This window comes from Rana temporaria, chromosome 5 (assembly GCF_905171775.1).
Source record: "Rana temporaria chromosome 5, aRanTem1.1, whole genome shotgun sequence".
NCBI lineage: Eukaryota > Metazoa > Chordata > Amphibia > Anura > Ranidae > Rana > Rana temporaria.
The window spans coordinates 162,939,206-162,966,508 of record NC_053493.1 but is presented as its reverse complement, the minus strand read 5'-3'; positions in this window follow the sequence as shown (position 1 = coordinate 162,966,508).

The following is a 27,303-nucleotide window of genomic DNA, read 5'->3' as shown; positions in this document are numbered from 1 at the left end:
GCAAATTGGGAAGCCACAGACTGCCATTCCTGTGGTGTGGAGGGTAGCTGTGGGGACAAACAAAAAAATAATTATTAGTACTTTGTCAGATAAACATTGCAAACAAAATACAAAAACCATCATTGTGCAACATCAACAACAGGATTCACATTTCCTACAAGCATTGTGAAGTGAGTATTTCTGCTCAAAAATAGAGGCCCACTTAATTATCAGACTCCACATCCCTCTGATGATAGAGCAAGAAACAATTTTCGGGGGGGAGGAGGGGGGGCAGAACTACAATGGATTAGCCAAAAAATCACCAAAAAATTGGCTAGGTGTGTTTGGGCCTAGGATAGCATGCTGGACAGGTTTATGGTGGGTAAGGTCAAAATATGCAGGTAGGCCAAAAAGATGAACATGGAAAGGTTAACAACATGCATGGGGAGAAAAGGGAACATCCAACACACAGCAGGTTACTATCTCATGGTTATTAGGGAAGAAAAAAAGATTAGACTTTCGCACACATTTTAAAATCAAACATTGTGATGTTAAAATGAGGAAACTTACCTTAATATACTCCTCCTTCAGAACATGTATGATGGCAGTACACGTCTCCGGTATAATGACCCCAAGCGCCTGCGGAGAGATGCCTGTCGAGAACTTGAGGTCCTGCAGGCTCCTCCCAGTCGCCAGGTACCGCAACGTGGCAATAAGCCTCTGCTCGGCCGTGATGGCTTGGCGGATCACAGTGTCCTGCCTCGTGACATAGGGGGACAGAAGATCCAGCAGACGGTTGAATACGGGGTCCGTCATGCGGAGAAAATTCCTAAAGTCATTAGTATTATTCTCCTGGAGTTCCCTAAGCAGAGGCATATGAGAAAACTGGTCACGCTGGCGCAACCAATTCTTGGCCCAGAAACGCCTCTTCCCACTGTTCCTGGCCAAACAACTGGTTCGCTGGACATGGCCATAAGCAATCCCATAACCAGCACCAATTCGCGAGAATCGACGCTGCTGCTCCATCATGGCTTCAAACCGGCCGGCTGGTCAGTCAAGAACACACTCCAACAGAAAGCACTCACAAATTCAGCACAACCTGCAAAGAACGCGCGACATACAGATACGAGCGGACAGGACGCAACTGACCAAGCAGAAACGTGCTGAAAGCCTGTACCCGAAAGCCAACTACGATCCCACAAGCACACGCACTGAACCCGAGAATACAACCTGTTAAAACGCGGAGACTGAAAAGCGCGAATCGGCTCTAACCAAACCTTCACTAGCACGCGGTAACACGGAACTAGCAAAAGCGGAACAGAGGGCGGCGCCGTTGACTTTGGTCTTCCCCTTTATAGTGACGTCTTACGTGGTTTACGTTTAACACGTTCTGGTCTGAGGGGATTTTTATCCGCTGGTGTGTACACGCCAGCGGACCAACAGATAAATCCGCCAATCCGCTGAAACCGATCCGCGGATAAATTCAAGCGGATGGATTCTATCGTGTGTACCAGGCCTAAGAATTACAGGCCTACAGTATAAAACGCCAAATTTCCTTGCAAAATAATTGTACCGCTTTTGGTACGTAATTCCAGACAGAATCATACCGCCAGGGAGGTTAAAGGGGTTGTAAAGGTAAATTTTTTTTCCTAAATAGCTTCCTTTACCTTAGTGCAGTCCTCCTTCACTTACCTCATCCTTTGATTTTGCTTTTAAATGTCCTTATTTCTTCTGAGAAATCCTCACTTCCTGTTCTTCTGTCTGTAACTCCACACAGTAATGCAAGGCTTTCTGCCTGGTGTGGAGTGTCGTGCTCGCCCCCTCCCTTGGAATACAGGGAAGTCAGGACGCTCTCCACATTGCATATAGAGAAAGGAGATGTGTGTTAGTAGGCGTCCTGACTCACCTGTAGTCCAAGGGAGGGGGCGAGCACGACACTCCACACCAGGGAGAAAGCCTCACATTACTGTGTGGAGTTACAGACAGAAGAACAGGAAGTGAGGGTTTCTCAGAATAAATAAAGACATTTAAAAGGGTTCCTCTATATTAAAAACGCTAGGAAAGGCTCATCTGGACGCAAATAACCCACAGCAGAGTCACATGTTCATCCTTTCCTACAGCAGCTACACAATGTGGTGAAAACACTTGTCAAAATATATCTCCTGTTGCTGAAAAGATAATCTGCCTATCCACTCTGCTGCTTCATCATATCAGCAAGTTCACTGTTAGCACATGTACATGCTTTTAGGACCCATTGGATCATACTGTTGGCCCTCCCAGTTCCAGTCATACAGTTGGCCTAAATTTATGAAGAAATTCGAAAGGCCAAATATGTATTCTGCTACATGTTTTTGGTTAAAAAATCCCAATAAGCGTATATTGATTGATACACAAACGTTATATCATCTACAAACTATGGTTTATAGTTGTGGAATTTGTATTTATTTTTTTATTCTAGTAATGGCTAAAATCAGCAATCAGACAATCAGACACTAACTGATACTTTGCGGGAACCAGGAACGCTGATACAGTGGTCAATAAAAACCAACGAGTAGTATGGGACTTTAGATACGTTCTAGGTTGTATTATACACAGACAGTGAAAATATATAAATATATACATATCACAAGATTAAAAGACTAGTTTTAAAAAACATGCACAGAAAGAGATCAGGGGGTGTAGGACCCCTTGAGAATGAAGTCACAGGTGGACCAAGCAGCTTAAATCATTGAAATTATTTTATTCCTCAAACATTTGTTACAAAAACTGGGCACCCACTACCAAGATCTGGATTTAAATTTAAAATGAGACAACGTTTCTAGTTAATAACATCACATCATATTGCAAGCGCAGTAGTATATCCACATAATTAAATAGTATAGTGGAATAAGAGTTGGAGGAAAAAAGTGGCACTTGGAGTAGGCACATAGGGCCAAATCCACAGCCAGCGGCGCAAATTAAGTGTTTGTAAACTTATGTCATTTAAGTTACGGCGCCCTAAGTTGGTGTCGTAAGTGCCGTATCCACAGCGCATTTGCGCACAAAATTGCGCCAGCCGTAACTTAAATTCCGAGGCATAAGGCAGGGTTATGGCAAGTGGGAAGGAAGTGGGCGTGCTTCATTGTAATGAGCCGTGACCCCATGCAAATGAAGGTCCGGCCGTACTGCGCATGCGCGCAGGAATCTGCTGCTCACTGCGCATGTGCAGAACTTTGCTGGGCGCAATCAGTGAGATAGGTAAAAGGCCAAGTGTACTTAGTTTGAGGTTCCCCCTCTGCTTAACTAGCCCCAGTCAAACACACTTCACTTGCAAAAGTATTTCCCTGTGTTCCCTTCCATGAGCAATTTGCTTCTGCTCTTAGTTTGTCAGTGTTTGTTGGTAAGTAGTGTTGCTCACGAATATTCGTATTGCGAATATTCGGCTCGAATATGGCATATTCGAGTATTCGCGATATATTTCGAATTTCACGGTGAATATTCGCAATTCCGAATATTCGCATTTTTTCAATTTGATTTTTAAAACAGATCACATCCTATCGACGTCTAAAAGCATTGCTGGTATGATTAGAGACCCTGGGCCGAGTAGCTAAGCTGAGGCGATCCTTTTATGTTGCCGAATTGAAAAAAAAAAAATTGCGAATTTTCGCTAATGCGAATGCGAAAATGATTGCGAATTTTCGATAACTGTGGTAGGAGAACTCTGATTGTCTCTGATGCAAAAGGGGGGGGGCTTTGTGTATGTTTCTGTTATGAATATTTGTATGTTTGATATTATTTTTTTTTGTAAGAAGGAAAAAATTGCGCATACCTTAAAAAACTCAAAAATGTTATACAACTTAATTAATACAAGACAGAAAATGGAGTCGCTCTACAAGAATAAAAAATATGTCTAGTGACAAGACATGTGGGCAAATTATAAAATAAGCAAGCGCAAATAACTTGTGAAATACACAGTGAAACAAATATATAAAGAAATATAGTCCCAATAATAGAAAAATAATCTTTCATAAAAATGTCTTTGATATGTGAAGTGAAAAAAAGTCCAAAGCATGCAGCATGAACGTGTTCAATCTTCAAGGTGTTTGATTGACAAACGGCTGTGACAGATGGATAGAGTTCTTTACCACCACCACCAATGCAAAACACTTTTTATTTTCTATTGTAAAATATCAAGAATATTCTGAGCCAATCAGAGTGCTCCTTCCGCATTTGCCGAATATTCGCAATTATTTTGTATTGTAAAATATCAAGAATATTCTGAGCCAATCAGAGTGCTCCTTCCGCATTTGCCGAATATTCGCAATTATTTTGTATTGTAAAATATCAAGAATATTCTGAGCCAATCAGAGTGCTCCTTCCGCATTTGCAGAATATTCGCAATTATTTTGTATTGTAAAATATCACGAATATTCTGAGCCAATCAGAGTGCTCCTACAGCATTTGTCGAAATTGCGCAGTAAATATCGCATTCGCATTTTGCGAAATTTCAAAAAAATATCAAGAATATTCTGAGCCAATCAGAGTGCTCCTACCGCAGTTATCGAAAATTCGCAATTATTTTCGCATTCGCAATAGCAAAAATTTGCAATCATTTCATTTCGATAAAATATCATGAATATTAGAATTTAGCGAATATATCTCGAATATTCGACTATATATTCGAGATATATCGCAAAATCGAATATGGCGTATTCTGCTCAACACTATTGGTAAGTTGTGTGTGATAGAGAAGTGTTGGAGGAGTAGTAGATAGTAGTTGTTGTTTGTTTCTGATAAGTGTATTTTTTGTTTGATTGTTTCTGCTAAGTGTTTTTTTTTTTTCTGCTTGGATTTTGTGTTTGGTTTTTGTGTGTTTGTTTTTGACTTTGTAGTAGCTGTCTGCTTGTGTGTGTATTTTTGTGTGTTTGTTTGGTGTGTATTTTTGTGTGTTTGTCCTGTTTGTTTTCTTGTTGCTGTGTGGTGTTTGTGATGGCTCCCAAATGCAGGAAGCTGAATTTTTCGCATGTTGAAAAGCAAATCCTTGCCAGGTATATCATCCAATATGGAAGATATTTACATGGGCCTGATAGCCGGAACACCTCCCCGTCCCAAAGGAAGAGGATCTATGCCAAAATTACAGATCACATAAATGCGGCGGGGGGAGGGGAGACGAGGACCCCTGCTGGCATTAAGAAAAAGATCAATGATCTGAGGTGCGTGGTCCGCAATAAGGTGGCCAAGCTCACTGCGCATAGGAGGGGCACTGGAGGAGGGGGACCATGCCCCATCCGGCTGACTGAGGAGGAATGGGCAGTGGCCTGGTGTTTCGAGCCAGAGCAGGTGGTGGGCCTGCCTGGTTATCAGTCTGATGTTCCTGTGAGGCCAGGTAAGGTTTTTGTTTTTCTATTTGGTGATTAGCATGTGTGGGTGGGGGAAGGGAAGATGTGCCAAGTGTGTGGATCCTCAAACCTGTGATTGTTTGGTGTCCTCCACAGATGACCAGGAGATTGCTGGCCCATCAGGCCAGGCTGCTGCACCACCCCAAAGACAGGAGGCTGCTGAGGAGTCCCCAGGGGAGGGGAGTGGCCAAACCTCCCCTCATGAGGAGGCTGAGGGGGAGGAGGCTGAGGGGGAGGAGGCTGAGGGGGAGGAGGATGAGGGGGAGGAGGAAGAAGATCTCCAGATTGGCCGGGAAATCATTATTGCCACTGATCTCATGACATTTGAGGATACCCTTGAGGCTAGCCTTGAGGCTCCCCTTGAGGCTCCCCCAGAGGCTACCCCAGAGGCTACCCCAGAGGCTGGCACCAGTCAGGCCACCATCAGGGGTAGCCCCTCCCACTCCTCCCCCAACATGCCGCAACCCACAAGGGTCACTCTATCCCCTCCTCCCAGGCCACAAGCCTCAGGGGCAGGCAGGATGGCGACCCAGGAGACCAGGGGGGGGTCTGAGCATATGCCGGCCAGTCTGCTGAGGGACAATGCCCAGCAGACCCGCAGTCTGGGTGACATCAAAAAAACTATGGCCAAGATGGAGCACAGCCTGGATGTAATGAGGGAGTCACTCAGTGATGTGGCCACCAATTCATTGGGGGTCATCACCTGTTTGTGGTCCCTGCATACCGCCACAACAGGCATGGCCCAGAAGGTGACTGCCCTCACCCGGGCTGTGCAGGACAACACCCGGGCTGTGCAGGACAACACCCGGGCTGTGCAGGACAACACCCGGGCTGGCCAGACCAATACGGCTGCCATCACTGTCTGCCTGAACAGGATAGCAGTGGCCTTGGAGGGCAGGCCAGCCGGAGGTCAGACACCAGGGGAGGCTCCTCCCTCCCCTGCTCCCCCCCCCATGAAGATACTCCCTCCCCTGCTCCCCCCCCATGAAGATACTCCCTCCCCTGCTCCCCCCCGTGAAGATCCTCCAGGTGCCCGTGGCCGTGCCCGTGGCCGTGCCCCTGCCCGTGGGCAGCCCAGACGGAGCACTCGCCGCCGGACTTAAATTGCAGGGGTACTTTTGAGTTTTTTTGTTTTTTTTTATAATTTTGTTTATTATACTGTACTTATGATTTGGTTTATGTGTGTGAATGATGTGTGAATGTGGGGGGGTGGCATTCCTGACAAAATAAGGGTGTCACCCTCAGTTTTGGTGGAGAAGGGATCCCCAGGACCAGGGAGAAGTGATCCCAGGTTCCTGAATGGTGTATGAATGCACAGTGACATAATTGGAGCCGTGGCGTGGCGTTACTGCTCCCAAGTACCAAAGGGGGGGGTACTTGGATCTAATCCAATTCGATGTGCATGTGATGTGTCTGTGCTAGGGACCACAGTGGTGTGCATTCATGCATTCTCATTGTGACATAATTCATGTGCGTTTCCAGAGAAAAAAACATTCTCAATGTGACATTATTCATGTGTGTTTACTGTGCAAAGCAACATTCTCATTGTGACATAATTCATGTGCGTTTCCAGTGAAAACAAATATTATCATTGTGACATTATTCATGTGCGTTTACTGTGAAAAGATGCCTTCTGCGAGGCGTCTCCTGGCTACTGTGCCCTAAGTAGACCGGGTAGAGTGGGCTAGGGGGGGATTGACTGGGTGGGGGGTCAGGTCAGCACGTAAGTTAATCTCCAGTCCCCTTCTCATGGCAAAGTTGTGAAGAATACAACAAGCCCCGATTATTTGGCACACAAAGTCTGGGGAATACAACAGTGTACCCCCAGTCTTGTCCAGGCATCTGAAGCGGGACTTCAGCAGCCCAAATGTGCGTTCCACCACTGCCCGGGTGCGAATATGAGCCTCGTTGTAGCGTTGCTCTCCTGGGGTTTGGGGGTTCCTGAAGGGGGTCATCATGTGAGGTACTTATGTGTGCAGCATTGTATCTTTGCTCTCCTGGGGTTTGGGGGTTCCGGAATGGAGTCATGAGATGGGGTCCCAAGGCATATGCAGAGTCACCTGGAAGGGAAAAGACAGGAGGATATTAGTCATGCATGTGCCCCTTGTGATGTCTGCATCATGGGGGGGACAGTCATACCTGACACCCATGTCACTCACCAACCAGCCAGCTGTCTCCATACAGGTTCAGCTCCAAATCACGAGATATGTTGGTCTGCCGGAATATATAGCTGTCATGGCACGAACCCGGAAATTTGGCACAGACATGCCAGATGAGGCCATGGGCATCTACGATTACCTGGACATTTATGGAATGCCATTTTTTGCGATTCCTGAACAGGTGCTCTGTATCATGGGGGGCTGTAGTGCCACATGGGTACAGTCAATGGCCCCGATGGTCCGTGGGAATCGGGCAATCTGATAAAAGTCCGCCATGGTCTTCAATCGCTGGTCCTCCTGGGTGGGCTTTTGAAATTGATTGCCCATGCGTCTCAGTATTGCAGGGACAACCTGGTGCACACACCTGCTCATCGAGGACTGTACCATCCCAGCCAGACCTCCACATGTTCTTTGGAAAGACCCAGTGGCAAGAAAATGCAGGGTTGCCATTACTTTGATGTGAGGTGGCAGGGCATGGGGTCGTTGGGTTGGGGTGTTGAGATCATCCTGCAGGATCCTGGTTAATTCCAGGATGGCTTCCTGGTTAAAGCGGAAGTTGCCATAGACCTCAGAAGCAGTCATGCCAAAGAGATCTTGGCGTGGGCGGTATACCCTCTCCTGTGCCCTCCTCCTCCTCCTCTGTGCCCTCCTCCTTCTCTGCGCCTGTAAAGTTGCGAGTGCCGTTATAATCATGGATGGGCCGGGCATTTTGGCAGTCAGATTGAAGTCCAACAAAGATGTGTTGTCAGCTCTTCCTCAATGGTGTTGCTTCAGCAGACCTTTACAGGGCAGGTGTAAAATTAGGGCTGCTTTTATAAAGTCTAATTTTGCTCCAGGAAACTAACAGGTGCGCACAGGGCGTAATCTACGGTGCACAGGGCGTAATCTACGGCGCACACACTTAATTTTGAGGATCGCCCTATCTCCCTCATTTGCATCTTTGCCTATCAAATAAAGCGGCGTGACTAGCGTAATTTGCGTCAGAGGATGCGCCGATGTAATTATTTTAGGTAGGACGGAAAAAACGGATTTTTCGTTTTGAGGATCGGGCGCAAAGATACGCGCGGTGTAAAATTAGAAATCTCGAGTTAAGTCGGCGCATCTGCTTTGTGGATTTGGCCCATAAGTCCTGGTGGCACGTACCATCAGGACATGTACACACAAAGCCACTAATTACCAGCAAACTCCTTTCTAACGGATATATGGCATTGAGGACTTAACACTGGGTAAGTAAGCCTGCAGAGCCAATAATGACATGGTGAACTGGCAGGTGGAAATTAATCAGCTTGTGATTTTCACCCAGTGTGTCAATATTTAGCTAAGAACAGTCATAGGCTGAATGCTCCAAGCTCAGGCCAAGCTGGATGTTCAAATGTAACTCAGTTAAAGATTATGCAGATAAGGCAATGGTGGGACGTAACCACAGGACAGGGCTTAAGACACTATGTGGAGTTATACCATTCAATGGACCACTGGTCCTCTCAGCCGGAGACAGATGTCTCTATGGCTAGTAAATATCCCTGTGTAGAGCCACCTGGTAAGGAGTCTCACACTGCCCATCCGGTCATCTAGGGGGCTCAATTCCCATTAGGAGATCCGTAGAGTGTGGCCACTGCAGGTACACTTGTAGTATCCCTGTAGCGCTGAAGCGCCATCCGATTAGACTACCTTGGGTCCTTTCACAAAATGGCCCCTACTATCCTTGCGGTGTGCAGCGCGCTTGCACTGACGTGATGAGGTGCATCATTTGTGACATAAAAGATGTCACTGTTGCGGTGTCGTCACCAACATTATTTAAAAAAAACATATTCATGAATTAACAGCCATATAGATATCTATCTAGGTCTTGGGGTCCGGTTGATTATCCAAAGCGTTTAATGGGAAAACCCACTTCATCAGGGCCTCAGATCCTCTAAAAAGTACTGTAATAATATATAAAAAACACATTTAAGACATTTTGCTTATTAGATAACATAGTATCATGAGATATTTCATATGCAATTTTTTTAAATCAACATACAGTGTAACAGAATATTATATCCACCGTGAGAAAAGAGGAAGGCTGGATATAATCTTACACTAGACATGTGCAATTAGTTTAGTTACAAATTAGTTGTTCGACTAAATTCTACAAGTTTTTTAATTTGGAAATATTTGAATTGATGAAAACACGTTTAACACATTTTTCCGAAAATGAAAATTCAGAAATTCTGAATTTCGGAAATTCAATTTATTTCAATGGGCAGGGGCGGTGTAGGAGCACTATATACAGCACTCCCACACCGCCCCAATGATTTTTATTGCAGGACATTGTTTCCTGTCCCGCAAGCTCACCTCCCCAGTGTGAAATCACTTGGGCTTTCAGACTAGGGAGGCATGATAGGCGCTTTTCAGACAATTTACAATTACAATTTATAGAAAACTAGAATTATGAGTATATATACACACGATCCTGCAGCTGTAAATCTGCTATAGGGTGGACCAGAAGTGGTTAGTCATGGGTGTATATTGTATGTATAAGCATTATTATAATGGAGTGGTGCAGCACTGTTTTTCAAATAAATAGATACATATTGATGTTAGAGTGATACTTAGTGATTGCAGCAAATAGTTATATATATATATATATATATATATATATATATATATATATATATATATATATACATATATATATATATATATATATGAGAACCTATAGTCAAGGTTGTAGCTCTGTATGTGTAAAAAGGGTTTGTTCATTAAATAGAAATTTAGCATGAAATATTACTAATTTTTGCAAACATTTGCATATGTAAAAAAGGTTAATGATGGTTTATGAGAACATTAAGAAACAATTCCATTCATACTAAAAAAAATGGTATTCAGTGAACCAAGCTATTCGAGTATGTAATATGCTTGTTTCTAGGAACTAAAATAATGCTGCTTCATCAGCCTTGAGGAATTAGACCTGACTTTTTCCCAGTTACCTGACAAATCATGTTATCTATTTTTTTTCCCAAATAGAAACTTGCTGTCAAACAAGATTACGCAAAGATTCTGCTTGGGTGAATTATCTGCCAACCAAGCCTTCATTCACAAGGCTCTTGAAGTCAGGAATAAGTTTTAATATCTCTATGACTGATCCATTTTCTATCAATATCAGGTTTGAGATTTGCTGCTTATGCTCTGTCCATCCAGTTTCCAAATACCCTAGCCCTTGAGGTGACAGGGAAACAAGTTTGCAAACTATAAATATCTATTATTAGATTGGAGTTGATCCTTTTGTGCATAGGATGTAAAAAAAAGGTTTAAAGGCTAGTGCAACAAGCCACATGGTGACTTAAAATGTGAATAAACCCAAAACCAAAAATGTTTTGTATTGCAGCTAACCAATCATTAGGTGTGGTGGCTGCATCCGTTTTATTTGCATTGGCTTTTTTGCCTCTATTTTCACCTGGTGATGTGGTCAGTAGCACACCTCCTGAATTAATGAGACACAACTCTGGAGAAATTAGCACATGAGTCACAGCAGACAGCAGCATTGTCAATCTGGGAGGAGGGGAGTGTTAAATGTATTAGCAGACTTAAATACACTAAACAAATATTGAAGCCAAACGCATAAAGGTGTGGTGCTTACTTTCAAAACTTTCATAACCTAACAGTATTAAGTGATAAAGCGAATAAAGTGAATAAATTAATTAACACTTGGGTGCAATGGTGAGGAAGGAGCCAGCACTATAGGTCTAACCCAAAAAGCACGGGAACTTAAAGAAAAAGTGCAGTGCTAATCAAACCTAACTAAATTAATTATATTCACACGTAATCTGATCTATAGTGAAAATCATATTTATTTATCCAAATTTAAAAAAAAATAGTGCATTACCTTAAATTTTAACATCACTGTTCAGTAAGGATATGCATCTGGAGTTTACGGGATCTAAGGGTGGTTTTCCAGTCTTAGGTATGGCAATGATAAAGGACTCTGAGGATTCTTTAAGAAAATAGCCAGTTTTGCTCGCCTAATTAGCCACATCACTCAAATAAGGAGAGAGGATCTCTGAAAATGTTTTATAATGTTTTTAATATAGCCATCCAGGCCAGGTGACTTATTCGAGGGGAGAGTGTGGATAACTTTGTTTGTTTCACCACTCATGAAAGGATAAGATAGTGAGAGATGATACTGCTCTAAAAACTGGTGATCCCTTGGCTTTGTTTCCGTCCCACTAAACCAAAAAGGTGCTGGCTATGCACAGGTGCATTGGAAAGAAGAAGATCCTGGACTGTCTTTATTGTACAAATGCAATCCAAAAAACAACCAGAGTGATGCAGTAAAAATGAAGTGAACAACAGGAAAAAGGTGGCTGACATGTTTCACATCATGTGATGCTTACTCGTAGCATTTTGACTGCATTTTTACTGCATCACTCTGGTTGTTTTTTTGGATTTCATTTGTACAATAAAGACATAGTTTTAAGGAGTGGGGCTGTCCAGAAAGGAGAAGATAGGAAAGCTTTTGTGATGCAGACAGTGAGGGAAGGTGAATTGATTCTAGGAAGGCAATGATTTGGGCCTCTGTGGAAAAATATGCTCAGAGATGTTTACAAATAATTAGGCATAATTATCAAACTTAAAGGTGTGATTCTGTACTCTTTTTGTAGATATAAAAAATAATGTAACAAAGTAGATAGAAAATTTAAACAATAAACAATATGTACAGAGTATATAACCAACAGTCTGCCTTAAGAACCCGGAAAAATAAACATGAGTATGCTTAGTAGATTTATCATATGGGGATGTGAATAAAACACCAAAAATCAGGATTATAGATCACCCTCTGCCTCTTTAGGCAGTACAAGGGATTTTTTGGCAGCTTACAATAGCTCCAAGGAAAGGAGAAGAATGGTCTCCCAGTCATGATTAAGGTGTTGTGAGGCAGGTTTCTTCTTAGTGGTGGTAGGAATTACTCTGATGTTAACATTATTTCTTTGTAATCTATCCTCAAGATCCACCAAGTTGTCTTTCAGTCTCTGTATTTTCTGATATTGCTCCTGGTATGCATCAAACAGGTCATTATAGGCAGAAACTATTTCTCCCACCTTTGTTTCTATCCCTTCTGTACGTTCTGCAAATTTGTTAAATTTGAGACTGGGGATTGTCTATGAGAAACTGCTCTGTCTGGATCAGATTGTATATCTTTGTAAAGGGATTGCAGCATCTGTTTAAGTTCTAGAGCAGAGGCAGGTTTATCGAATACTGGGTATTCGTCCAGCAGAGGATTAGTTTCAGCAAGCTGTGGCAGAATATGAGCAGGAGACATACGTTTCTTACTTACCAGAGCCTTAGTGTATGGAGACTGTAGCGGTGTTGAAGATGGTCTTGTTAGGATCTTTATGTGGTGAAGCTGGATCTGGGATGTCATCACCATATTCCATCATGCAGCTCTGCATCTTGTGGAGAGGGTGGCTGTGCTGCTGGGATCGGAGCAGTCTGTATGCCGGCGCTATCTTCCTTCCCCTCTGTCAATGATTTGGGGAAGAAATTGGCCAGTGTTCAGGGCTTAGGGGGCAGTTCTCCTCTCGTCAGTTCCCTCCTTGTGTCAGGCAGCAGTACCCAAGGTAAGAGTGGGTGTTTGTGTGGCTGCCATCACTCTGTATTGCTGGCAGAGGCAGAGAATAGATGGAGCTTCTCATTCAGGCTGCCATGTTGCTCGGTGGCTCAGACATGCCCTGACTTCTTATTTCTTACTAAATTTAATTATTTTAGTCAAGCACGTAGGATTACATGCATAATCTCTCAAAACAATATGTTATTTTAAATAAAAATTTGATAAGTAGACTGAAATTTCCAATTTAGTTTCAAGTAAGTTAATACCAAGAAACTGATTACACATCAGCCAGATGGTATGAAAATATGCAGTGCAAGTACTTGATATTTTTTTCTGAACATTTGTGGTTTTGGTGCAACTATTTTTTTTCTTTTTTTTTTAAACCATTTACATTTTTTCATTTACCCTTTTATGCTGTGAAAAATAAGATCTTATGCTAAGTTTCAGATTCTTGATGAGATATTGTGCAACATCTTAAAAGTATTCATAGAGAGATACCAGGCACATTAAATAGGTTTTAAAAGTGAATGACTGTAACCTTCTGCAGATATAGAATAAATCATGTTTTGCTGTATGCAAGATGTAAAAAGATTTGAATCAAGTTAAAGGGCTAAACCTTTTTTTCAGGACTACATTTTCAGTTTAAAATACTATCTTATTTTTCTCTAGAAACCTTGTCACATTCTAAGAAGACACTTCTGTGAAACCAAATATTCCCATTAAAATTTATAAGGCTTTAACTCACAATTGCTATGTCTATGGTAATCATGTTCTATCCTCAAAGATTCATGTATTCTTGATGTTTTAAAAAATGATGCCATTTTAATTTCTAGTTCCAAGTTGAGAAATAGAATTATATGTTTTCTTTGAACAACAATTGAAACAAAAATTCAGCCTTCATTTAAAGGGTATATTGTATTTTACCTGTCGTGTCAACTTACAAGGAAGGCGTGTTACAATGACAAACGTACAATAATGATTATTATTATTAAATACATATGAGAACTAGATGTTCCAACCTATTGAATATTTAATTAAAGTGGAAGTTCACCCAAAAATACATTTCTAATAATACCTTGAGCTGACCGGTTATACTGCGAGGATGCTGTTTTTTTTTTTTTCATACATACCTTGTTAGCGGTGTTTCATCCCTCGGCTTCCGGGTACGATTCTAGCAGGGCTGGGCGTTCCTAGTTGATTGATGTTCCTCCGACCGCCACATACTGTGTGTCACAACTTTTCATTGCGCAGGCGCCGTATAGAGTCGGCTCTATACGGCGCCTGCGCAGCGACGTTCGGCTTCTTTCGGAAAGTTGTGACGCGCAGTATGCGCCGGTCGGAAGAACGTCAATCAACTAGGAACGCCCAGCCCCGCTAGGATCGTACCCGGAAGCCAAGGGATGAAACACCGCTAACAAGGTATGTATGAAAAAATAAATAAAAAAAACAGCATCCTCGCAGAATAACCGGTCAGCTCAAGGCATTATTAGAAATTTATTTTTGGGTGAACTTCCACTTTAAGTATTGCATTCTATAATATAACTAAATGAATTGTATGGTCAATTGCTTTAGGCCCATTTCACACGGGCAGACCGTTCAGGTCAGTTTTTTCGCCGGACCTGAACAGGCGCTCCATACAACTCTATGGAGCGTCGGATGTCAGCGGTGACCATGTCCGCTGACATCCGATCTGCTAAAATCAGACGTATGGCGATACATCGTCATCCATCCTGGGGGATCGGATCTGGTGAGATCGGATGAAAACGGACATGCTGTCTGTTTTCGTCCGATCTCTCCATAGAAAAACAGCTGCACTCGACATGTCCCTCCCTGCTAAGTGAGCAGAGAGGGACCTGTCATCCGCCGGCTCAGCGGAGATCAATGGAGAGATCTCCCGCTGAGCTGGCGGACCGCTGCAATGGATCCGTCCCCGTGTGGAAGGGGCCTTAGATGTTTTAATGCCAGTTTCCTAAAGCTGAATTTAATTGTTACACAATTACATAGTTAATCTGGTTGAAAAAAGTCCATCCAGTTCAACCCACAAGGGGAAAAAGAAAAATGCAGCTGGGAAAAAAAACCTTCCTGATCCCCTAATGGGCAATTTGATATACCCTGGATCATCTTTACATATTAACCTCCCTGGCGGCATTCCCAAGTTTGGCTCTGGGTGAAATTTCAGTACTAATAGCGGTAACCCCCAAGCCAGACTCAGGATCATACAGTACACATACAGTACACTGTAATCTTACAGATTACAGTACTGAATAAAATAATTACACACCCCCTTTGTCCCTAGTGGTCTGTCCAGTGTCCTGCGTGTAGTTTTATATTATAAATACTCGCCCAGATTCACAAAAGAGATACGACGGCGCATCTCCAGATACGCCGTCATATCTCTGCCTAGCGCCGTCGTATCTATGCGACTGATTCATAGAATCAGTTACGCATAGATATTCAGTAGATCCGACAGGCGTAAGTCTCTTATGCCGTCGGATCTTAACTGCAATTTTTTTTGCCCGCTAGGTGGCGCTTCCGTCGATTTCCCCGTCGAGTATGCAAATTAGCTAGATACGCGAATTACCGAACGTACGCGCGGCCGACGCAGTAAAGTTACGACGTTTACGTTAGGATTTTCCCGGCGTAAAGTTGCCCCTGGGTCTATGAGGCACAGTCAATGTTAAGTATGGCCGTCGTTCCCTAGTCGAAAATTTAAAAAAATTACATCGTTTGCGTAAGTCATCCGTGAATGGTGCTGGACGTAATTTACGTCCACGTCAAAACCAATGACGTCCTTGCGATGTCATTTAGAGCAATGCACGCTGGGATATTTTAGGGACGGTGCATGCCCCCTACCCTCCAAATTTGAATTCCGCCGGGTGATTTACGTTACGCCGCCGCAACTTTACACGCAAGTGCTTTGTGAATAAAGCACTTGCCTGAAAAACTTGCGGCGGCGTAACGTAAATGAGATACGTTACACCCGCACAGAGATACGCCAATCTCTGTGAATCTGGGCCACTGTTCTTTCTGCCTGGAAACTGCAGATTGCCCATAGCAACCAAAAAGTGTCTCTTTATGTCAAAAGTGGTTTTAGACCAGCTAGAAAACAACGATAATAAATTAGAATCACTTGCAAAATTGAGTGATAGTGATTTGTGGGGAAATTCGTTTTCAAACACTGACAGCGACAATTCTGCAACTGAGCAAATTTCAGTGTTTTTGATTTGATTACATTATTGAATAATTTTTTATTATTATTTGTTATAAATATTTATAGTTATTTATTATATTGTAATTAATGATTTTGTGTTTCAAACTTTATCATACCCGGTGATGTCTACTTGACTCTGGTTTGGACAGATTTAAGTGAGTTATTTCTAAGAATTACAGGCCTACAATATAAAACGCCAAATTTCCATGCAAAACAATTGTAACGCTTTCAGCATTAAAAACCTGACATAATCATACCGCCAGGGAGGTTAATATTAGTTACTAGTTATATTTTATGAGTTTAGGAAAGAAGGCCTAGGCCTTTTTTTAAACAATCTACTGAGCTGGTCAGAACCAGCTCTTGATGGAGTTTATTCCACATTTTTATAGCTCTTAATGTGAAAAAGCCTTTCCATATTTGGAGGTTAAATCTCTTTTCTCTAGACATAAAGAGTGCCCTCTTGTCCTCTGATGATGTTAAAGTGAATACATTTACATAAAGTTCCCTGTATAAACCACTTATGTCACGAATCCCTGTTCTGTCAGGGGATAGGAAACATTGTTTGTTCCTACTAAGTAGGAACAACTATATGACTCCTCCCCCAGTCAGTCCTATCTCCATACAGTTAGAACACATCCAGGGAACACCCTTTGATCACCCCCTAGTGTTAACCCCTTTCCTCCCAGTGACATTTACACAGTAATCAGTGCATTGTATAGCTCTGATCGCTGTTTAAATGTCAATGATTCCAAAAATGTGTCAAAAGTTTCTGATCTGTCCACCGCAATGTTGCAGGACTGCTAAAAATCACAGATCACCGCTATTACTAGTAAAAAAAATGATGCATGTATATGTAGCACGACCCCCTGGAGGAGCTGCTGGTTTGTTTTGGGTGGCATGCCACCTCGTGTTCCTCCGCCGTCTAGGGTACTTGAAGAGAGTGTAGTAAATGGAATGTACATACAACAGGTGTCTTTTCTGTGCTTTTATTACCCAGCCGGGTAAAAACAGTAGAACTTGGTGATGAGTAAAGGAATAGTGGAAATGAAGAGTAGCAGATCCAGGTGTATGTAAACGGGAAACAGTCCTGCTTCCGACGGCAAATTCTATCTCACCACTCTAGCTGGAGTGGACGTTGCGCACCTGGGAAGGCCTCTCTCACAAGCCTGGCAACCAGAATGTCACTCAAACTGGGGTTAAGTCTCTGCCACAGACCCTCCCAATGGTTGAACAAAATGGAGATAATAGTGGTCCCGAATCCTCCTCAGCAGATTCGACACCCGGATCTCCTTCAGGTAGTTTTGTTTCAGGTACTGGCTGATAGGCGACCGACGTCCAGCCTCTCAGCACCCAGTTACCTTGGTCACCGGTGGATAGTCAGGGCCCTCTTGGAACACCAGCCTCTTTTGGTACTCCTCAGGTAGACTCTCCACTGAACAGCCTCCTCTCACAGGAACAAACACTGGGCCCCAGCCGCAGCTCAGTTGCTCTGGGCCAACATGGTCCCGGAACCAGGAACACTGTGTGGCACGCACACCCAGGCCTGGAAGGCCATTTTGCCGGGGTTCTGTGGTATGGCTACCCTGAAGGTGGGCGCCACATGAGAAGAAGACTCAAGAAAATGGTGTCTGCCTCATAAATACCCAAATCCTTGACTCCACTGCTGCCACCTGTCGGCTTGGGGTGTGATCAGCACCCTAGAAACGACAGAATGACCACAGCACAGCCAAAGCTGAGACAGAGGCTTCAAATGTGAACCAATTAACATGGTCAGAGTTACTTAACTCTCTGACCCCCTCTAAATTTATATTAGCACCGGTTCTGTAAAGTAATTAGGCGCTACATTTATTTTAATTTACATTTATCAACATTAAATCTCATTTGCCACATAGTCACCCAATTAAAAAGTGCATTGAGGTTGGCATGTAAGTTGGATAAATCCTGTAAGGATTTTTTCCCACTGCGTAGCTTGGTGTCATCTGCAAAGAATGAAATTGTACTTTTAATTCCAGACTCTATATCATTTAAAAATATATTAAAAAGTAAGGGTCTCAGCACTGAACCTTGGGGTACACCACTAATAACCTTAGACCATTCAGATTATGAACCATTAACCACTACTCTCTGAAAATAGTGTTTTAACTATTTGCCATTTTTTTCCAAGCCTGTAGACTTTACCTCATACATTAGCCACGTGTGGGGAGCTGTGTCAAATGCTTTTGCAAAATCCAAATAAAACTATAACCACAGCCACTCTTTGTCTCAGTTTTTGCTTACCTCCTCATAAAAAGAAATCAGATTTATTTGACAACCTCTGTCTTTCATGAATCCATGCTGACATTTTTTTTCCCAACAAGTACTATGTGGTCTTTTATTAAATTCTCCAGTATCTTCCCAACTATATAAGTTAACTAACAGGTGTATAGTTATTTGGCAAATACTTTGATCCCTTTCTAAATATATGCACCACATTGGTCTTACACCAATCCAGTGGTACTTTTACGGTCATTAAAGAGTCCCTAAAAATGTGAAACAATAGCTTTGAAATGACAGAGCTCAATTCTTTTAGGATCTATGGGCCATATTCTCGTAGATTGGCGCATATTTAGTCAGGCGTAGCGCATCTCAGATGCACACCGTCGGCTTAACTTGGAGAGAGCCGGACCATATTCCTGGACCACATGCGTCCTACGCTGCGCTGACGTAACTTAAATGTGTCGGCGTAAGCAGGCGCAAGTGACGGTAGGAGGAATGTGGGCGTGAAGCATTCTAATGAACCGTGACCCCATGCAAATGATGTCCAGACCGAAACGGAGCATGCGCCGGACGTGCCCCGCCCTCTGCGCATGCGCAAACCAACAATAGGCGTAAATCCCCGCTGAGTTGGGCCGGCCCAGTGCATTAAAGCCTCAGCACATCCGCGCAACTAGTGCATAGTGACTCCATTGGATTTCTGTTGGTGGTTGGAGCTCTCACTTTGCAATGCCTGGACCCAGAAAGGAAAAAAGGAAGAAAAACTACAGCCATGCTGAGAGGGCCATTATAGTCTCAGCCATGGAGAGATTTGATTCTAGACTGCATGGTGCAGATAGTGCCAGCACAAGCAAAATCAAAATTGGAGGACATCCTTAAAAAAGTGGCTGCCCAGGTCAATGCCTTAGGCCATGAGGTCCGGACCCCCCAGGACATTCTGAAGAAAATGAATGACCTGCGTGGTGTGGTCAGGAATAAGATGGCCATCATTTCAAAGCATGCCAGGGGCACTGGAGGTGGGCCACCCTGTTCCATTCGACTCACAGAGGAGGAGGAAGTCATTGCCCGCTGCCTTCGGAGGGAGCAGGTGGAGGGCCTGGAGGGCCATGACTCAAGTGAGCCGCCCATGAGGACAGGTAAGTGTGTTTTATCTTCTATCTGGTGTGTAGCATGTTTGGGGGGGGGTCATGTGACAAGTGTGTGGGTCCATGTTTGGGTGAATGTTTTGTGTCATCCACAGGTGTGCAGGAGGGAGCTGGGCCGTCTAATGCTGCCAGTGGCCGTCCCACGCCATCATCCCCCGAGCAGCCTGCTTCTGTGGCTGACCCCCTGGGAAGCCAACAAGCCTTGGTGGAGTGGAGTGGGCAGTCCTCCGCGCAGGAAGTGGTTGAGGAGGAGATCGGCCATGAGGAGGTGGTGGTCCATGAAGAGGTGGTCCACAGCGACCAGGAGGTCTTCCTATTTTTACATGAGTCGCATGTGGTGGCAGGACCATCACAAAGCCACCGCATCTCCTCAGGGTCCTCCAACACCCTCTCCAGTCCCTCCCGTCCCATCCCCCTCATCTCCAGCCCCTCAAGGTCCTCCCCCTATTCAAGGGCCCCAGCCACTCCTGTCCCCAGGAAGGCGACCCACAAAACAAGGGGTGTGGCAGGAGTGCTGCACGAAAAGCTGGCCAGGCAGCAGGACCAGCAAAGCTGCCATATGGGGGACATTGTGGAGGAGTTGAGGCGCCTGAACAACAGTCTGTCCTCCTCTGGAGCAGTAACCGGATGCACTCCAAGATGTGGCTGGAAACAGCGCAGCCACAATCACCAGCCTGGGTGAGCTGCAGAACACCACGGCAGAACTTGTGGGGGAGGTCAGGTGCCTGCAAATGGCTGTTCAGGCCCAGACTGCTTCCCAGGAGGCCCTGCTCACCCGCATAGCGGTGGCTTTAGAGGGCAGACAGGCAGCCAGGGAGGCACCTGGGGATGCTCCTCCACCTGGGGATGCTCCTCTACCCCCAAATGAGGCTCCCCCCAGGCAAGTGAGGGCCAGGAACCTGGGCACCAGGCGCAGCCTGCGCCGGGGCCAGTGATTTTTTTTGTTAACTTTATATTTGCTCTGATTAAGAGTTTTTTTATTTTATGCTCTGGTTAAGAGTTTTTATATTATTTTCTCGTGTTAATATTTTTTTTATTTTTTGGGTGCTGCACAAAGTAGTGCAGAGTACAGTGTGAATGGTGTGTGAATGTGGGGGGGTGACACTCCTGCCAGTAAGGGGTGTCACCCTCGGTCGCTGGGGATAAGTTCTCCCCAGGTCCATGTGAAAGGTGTATGAATGGACAGCAACATCATTGGGGCCTTGACGCGGCGTTGCAGCTCCTTAGTACCGTGCGGTGTACTTCGGTCTAATCCAATGTGATGTGGATGTGGGGTGTGTGTGCTAGGGACCACAGTGGTGTGCATGCTTGCATTCTCCTTGTGCCATGTTTAATGTGTGTTTTTAACGTTCAAAGATTCGTTCCACGAGACATCTCCTGATTGCTGATCCCTCAGAAGACGGGGTACCCTCGGTTAGGGGGGGAATGTCTGGTTCGGGGGTCACGTCATCACGTATGTCAATCTCCAGGCCCTTTCTCACTGCAAAGTTGTGCAGCACGCAACATGCAGCGATGATCTGACACACAAAGTTTGGCGAATACAACAGGGTACCCCCAGTCTTATCCAGGCATCGGAAACGTGACGTAGGCTGCATTCACACCTAGGCGTAGGGCGTACAGGCGTTTTTACAGGCGATTTTTACCGACGTTTTTGTCGCGTGTATATGCGCGTTTGCGCGCGTATGCGCGCGTTTTCGCACAGTGGCGTTCGACGTTTTTGTACTTTGTCTTTTTCCATATTAGCCAATAAGAAAAATGATCATCCCTGACATCACTTGTTGCTCTCCTAGGAATTTTTTATTCCTCTTCCTAGGTGAATATACCTCTTCCGGATTTCAGCAACACAGGCGTCAAAACGCTTGTACAAGCGCGTGTTTACGCGCAATACGCGCGTATCAGGCGTTTTACATTGACTTCAATGTAAAAAAAAAACGCTCAAATACGCGCATATCGCGCGCTAGGAGCGACAAAAAAGGGTCCGGAACTTTTTTGAGCTACAGGCTACAGGCTACAGGCGTTTAGGCGTTCAGATGTGAACCATCCCCATTGCCTTTCATTACTTTTCGTCCCTCTGGCGTTTGTGCGCGTCGCGCTACAGGCGTAAAAACGCCTAGGTGTGAATGGAGCCGTAAGGAGGCCAAATGTGCGTTCCACCACTCCACGGTACTTATGTGTGCAGCATTGTATCTTTGCTCTCCTGGGGTTTGGGGGTTCCGGAATGGAGTCATGAGATGGGGTCCCAAGGCATATGCAGAGTCACCTGGAAGGGAAAAGACAGGAGGATGTTAGTCGTGCATGTGCCCCTTGTGATGTCTGCATCATGGGGGGGGACAGTCATACCTGACACCCATGTCACTCACCAACCAGCCAGCTGTCCCCATACACGTTCTGTTCAAATTGTCTTGGGATGTCGCTTTGACGGAATATGAAGCTGTCATGGCTGGATCCTGGGTGTTTGGCACGGACGTGCCATATGAGGCCTTGGGCATTCACTATGACCTGGACATTGATGGAATGCCAATGCTTCCTGTTGCGGTAAATGTGCTCTGTCTCATGGGGGGGCTGTAGTGCCACATGGGTGCAATCAATGGCCCTGATGGTGCGTGGGAATCCTGCAATTTGGCAGAACTCACGCATTGCCTTCAGCCGCTGGACCTCCTGGGTGGGTCTGATGATGTGGTGGGACATGCGTCTGAGGATTGCGGGGACAACCTGGTGCACACATCTGCTCATGCTGGTTTGTGAGATCCCAGCCACGTCTCCACTTGTTCTTTGAAAAGAGCCAGTGACCAGGAAATGCAGTGTTGCCAGGACCTTCACCAGTGGCTGCACTGCATGTGAGCGTTGTGTTGGGCTGGTGATGTCATCCTGTAGGGCTCTGGTAATTTCCAGGATGGCATGAGGGGTGAATCTGAAACGGCGATACACCTCCAAATCAGCCATGCCAAAGAGGCTAATGCGCTGTGGGTATACCCTCTCACGTGCCCTCCTACGTGCCCTCCTCCTTCTACGCGCCTCTGCCTCTTCCTCTGCCTCTGCACACACTAGTAGTGCTAAGACCTCGCCTGCCCCTGGCATGTTGGCATACGAATATGTTGTCCTATAAGTGTGGTTGCTCAGCTCGTCCGGGATGGTGCTGCTGTATTTGCTTTCAAGATGACTTACTCAGGTCTAGAGCAAAGTTAACCAAGCTTTATGAGGAGTAACTTTCAGCCAGTCGCGCGTAGGTTCGGGAATCAGCTTATGTACATCATTTGCATATTTGAATACTAATTCTATGACAGCGTAGGATGCCATCAGCGGAAATATGCGCCTACGCTGCGTAAACTTAAACGAGTTAAGACGGACGGGAGAAGCCTTGTTTCTGACGGATCTGGTTCTGTGACTACGGCGCATAAATAGGACGGCACTTCTTTACACTTACGCCACGCATCTCCATATACGCCGGCGGAACTTCTTTGAGAATATGGCCCTATGAGTGTATGTCATTTGGTCAAGATGCTTTATTCACCTTTATTCTGCCTAAATATTTCTGGACCAGATCAATTTTGAGCCATTGCGGATCATTTCAGGCTGTGTCAATACCATCCCTATTATTGAGCTCCCCCATGCTCCTTTGTATACACAGAGCTGAAGAACGTATTTAATACATTTGCCTTCTCTTTGTCCCCAGTCACACATTCTGGATTATTTTGTAATGGATCCACATGCTCAGACCTGACCTTTTTACTATTAATATATTTGATGGCTTTTGAAATTTCTGTCGATCGTTGAATTTTTACATATTCTGTTATATTCTTTGTAACATTTAAATGATGAGCCTTTATTAATATATATATATATATATATATATATATATATATATATATATATATATATATATACATATATATACATATATTGTGACAGGAAGTCAGGTAAATCTGTGGGTGTTGTCACAGACGGGACATACGTTTCTGCCTTGTTTAGACAATACACCAATCGTTATTAGGCGTCGGCTGCAAAAATATCCAGACAAGGTCTAAGGGCGTTGAAAGACTCCAGCTGTTCAGGATGAGGAAATGAAGGCCTCTATAAGTAGTCCAAAGGATTACCACTGAATGGCTGCATCATCCTGAGTCTTTGTGAGTAAGGAGAGCAGTGCCAGAAGGTCTTCTGTGGAGGTGAGGAGAGGATTGATTTTTCTGTGTGATAAAAAATCAAAAGACTATTGTTTTTCTGCTGTATGACCAGCACTGTCTGCCCAGCAGTAGGCTGTGTTAGACTTCATAGATAGGTTCCTGTGTGGAAGGAAGACGCCCAAAGTGGCTAGGATTTATTTTATGTTTGATTTTGTTTATGCTGTTTGGATGCTTGCAATTGTTTTCCAGCAAGATGGAAAAATAAACCAAAAACGTTGTTTTCAACCGTCTTTGACTGCTAGTCTGTATAAATTCAGTGTGTGGTGAACCCATCCAAGGGGTCACACACCCCGCTACCGAGCTAACCCCTTACAATATATATATATATATATATATATATATATATATATATATATATATATATATATATATACACACACACACATATATTAAAAGCTCTTTCCTTATTATCTGTAGCGTTTTTAACTATGTGTCAGTAAGCCACATAGGTTTAATTACTGTATTAGCCTTTTAAACTTATTGCCCATGGAATTTTTTATTTATTTTTTTATCAAGGATGTCTAAATTGCTGCATTTGTCTTTCCCTCAATTCTGACTAGTCTCCCAGTACCTGCCACTTGAAAAACATCCCCAGAGCATGATGCTTCCACCACCATGCTCCACTGTAGGGACGGTATTGGCTAGGTGATAAGTGGTGCCTGGTTTCCTCCAGACATGATGCTTCCCATTCAGGGCAAAGAGTTTAATCTTTGTTTCATCAGACCAGAGAATTTTGTTTCTCATGGTCTGAGAGTCCTTCAGGTGCCTTTTGGCAAACTCCAGGTAAGGTGTCATGTGCCTTTTACTGAGGAGTGGGTTCCATCTGGTCACTACCATACAGGCCTGATAGATTAGAGTGCTGCAGAGATGGTTGTTCTTCTGGAAGGTTCTCCTCTCTCCACATAGAAATGCTCTGTCAGAATGACCATTGAGTTCTAGACTAAGGCCCTTCTCCCCCAGCTCAGTTTGGCCAGGCGGTCCACTGCAGGAAGTGTACTGGTGGTTCCAAACTGGTGGTTCCAAAATTCTTCCATTTATGGATGATGGAGGCCACTGAGCTCATTGGGACCTTCAATGCTGCAAAATATTTTCTGTACCCTTCCTTAGATCTGTGCCTCAATACAATCCTATCTCGGAGGTCTACAGACAATTCCTTGGACTTCTTGGCTTGGTTTGTGCTCCGACATGTGGGACCTTATAAAGACAGGTGTGTGTCTTTACAAATCATGTCCAATCAACTGAATTTACCACAGGTGGACTCCAATCAAGGCAATAAATTATGGAGCATTTGTCCGCAATGCATCAGATCATACCACTTGCACAGTGCATGTTTCCCGATCTTTAGTTCAGGTGAAGCACAGCAGAGAAGAGCATGCTGTGGAAATATTTCCATAGAGAAATGTATTGGTGGGAAATGAGAGGAAAGATATTTCTGTTACAGCTAGTTACATGAGCTAGAGGCAAAACGGGAATTTGCAGTGAGGAGTTATTACTAATTTAATCAATATGCAACCAAGTGAATGGGAACTGACAACCACTATAATATATACTGTATTCAAATCCCAAATCCCAAAGTCTCAATGCTTTAAATATCTAGCATAATAATGTAAACATTCAAAAGGGAGATACAAAGATGAATGCTTATTTATCTAAATTCATCAGGAATAGGTATTTTCTATATCGCTAATCATTATTCATTTAAAAAAGTGTGATTTGTTCTCAAAGTGTAACATATAGATTTTTTAAATTAGATCGAAAAATACAGTTTTTGTTAGAAAAGCAAGTTTATCCGAATACAAACTTAAAACGTGGTTTTTAGCACATGCAGACCAATCAAAATACTTTTCCTGGATAACCGATTTCCCAAAGTTCTGTTTAAATAACCAGATTTTGTAACCAAAGAATATATTTTTCCTACCAGCCTAAATCTGTTTGACATTAGATAGTTGCCTGTGCATGCATGAGCCTGACCCTCAAATGATCTTTCTCATAGAAGGTTTCCCTACAAACATTGAAATGTATATTCCTTTTAAACCATAGCAAGTGGAGGAATGTAATTTCCTGCTTGTTGATTTTCTCAGAAATATTCCTGTTATTAAAATAATGATATGAGTCATGTGTTTATAAAATACATACCCTCCTGTAGCATATACAGTAGGAAAGAAAAAGTAATTGGAATTCAGATGTGAGTTTCAACCATAAAGCAGCATGCTAGACTAAGAAAGTAAGTTTGCTAAAATTGTTGCATTAGTTACAGTACATTACAACTGGCACAGAATGGAGCAACACAATTTGGGTAGAAATACAAATATTATTGGCAAAGAATTAACATGTGGATATCACATTATATTTAATAATATGTTTTTGGTGTGGATTGCTCATATATGTCATGTTACATTTTCACACTAGAGACATCAATTATTTTAATAATTAGATTCAGTCAGTTAAATTATTTTCAGCAGCTGCTTAATGAAACTAAACTATTAAAAGTCCTTCAATGAAGTACCCCTGAAATTATTAAATAGTTTCATTGAGATTTAATTATTAAATTCTGTAATTTAAATTACATTAAGCTATACCCTAATCAAGTAATATCATGCTTAATTGTATTGCCAGTTGTAAACATAGTTAGAAAAGTTCTCAACACTAATGATCGCATTTCTGATGCAAGTATGCATTGCCTAAAAAATAAAATTTGTATTTCAGCGCTACAATATTTGTATATTTTTTTTTTATAGTTATGATACATACACAGAGAAAACATCACCATACCAATTCCAGATAATATTCCCAGTGTAATAGGCAAATGTAGTGAATTTGCACCATGTCAAAATGAGACAGTAGGAGAAAGGGAAGTAATGGAGTTACATGAAAAAAAAAAAGAATGTCTTGTGTAGCCCTTCTGTCTGGGATCCGAGAAGGATAAGCATTTTAAAGCCTAAAATCATATAGAACATGGGTGCCAAACTTAATTTCATTGAGAGCCGCATCAGCCTTATGGTTGCCCTCAAAAGGGCTGGTTGTATCTGTAAGAATATATAAATGTAATCAGGACTTTTTGTCTGAGAGAATAGGGGCAGGACATTAACCACACCCTCCCCTGATGAATCACATTGAGTGGTGGGTGTGGCAAAATTTAACTAACAGTGGGAGGATCTTAAAGGGGCAATAAATACCATAAGTGCATTATGTGAGAAGTTCAGGGTGCCCTATGTAGTGCAGAGTTCAGGGGTGTGCTGTGTACAGAGTGCAGGGTTGAGGCATGTACTACATATAGAGTGCAGGGTTTAGGGGTATGCTTTGCACAATGTGCAGGGTTAAGCTCTCTTGGCTGTCCACATCTCACTTCCACCCCTCCTCACCCCTGACCTCTGCACCATTCTCCCCATCCCCCACCTTTTCACACACCC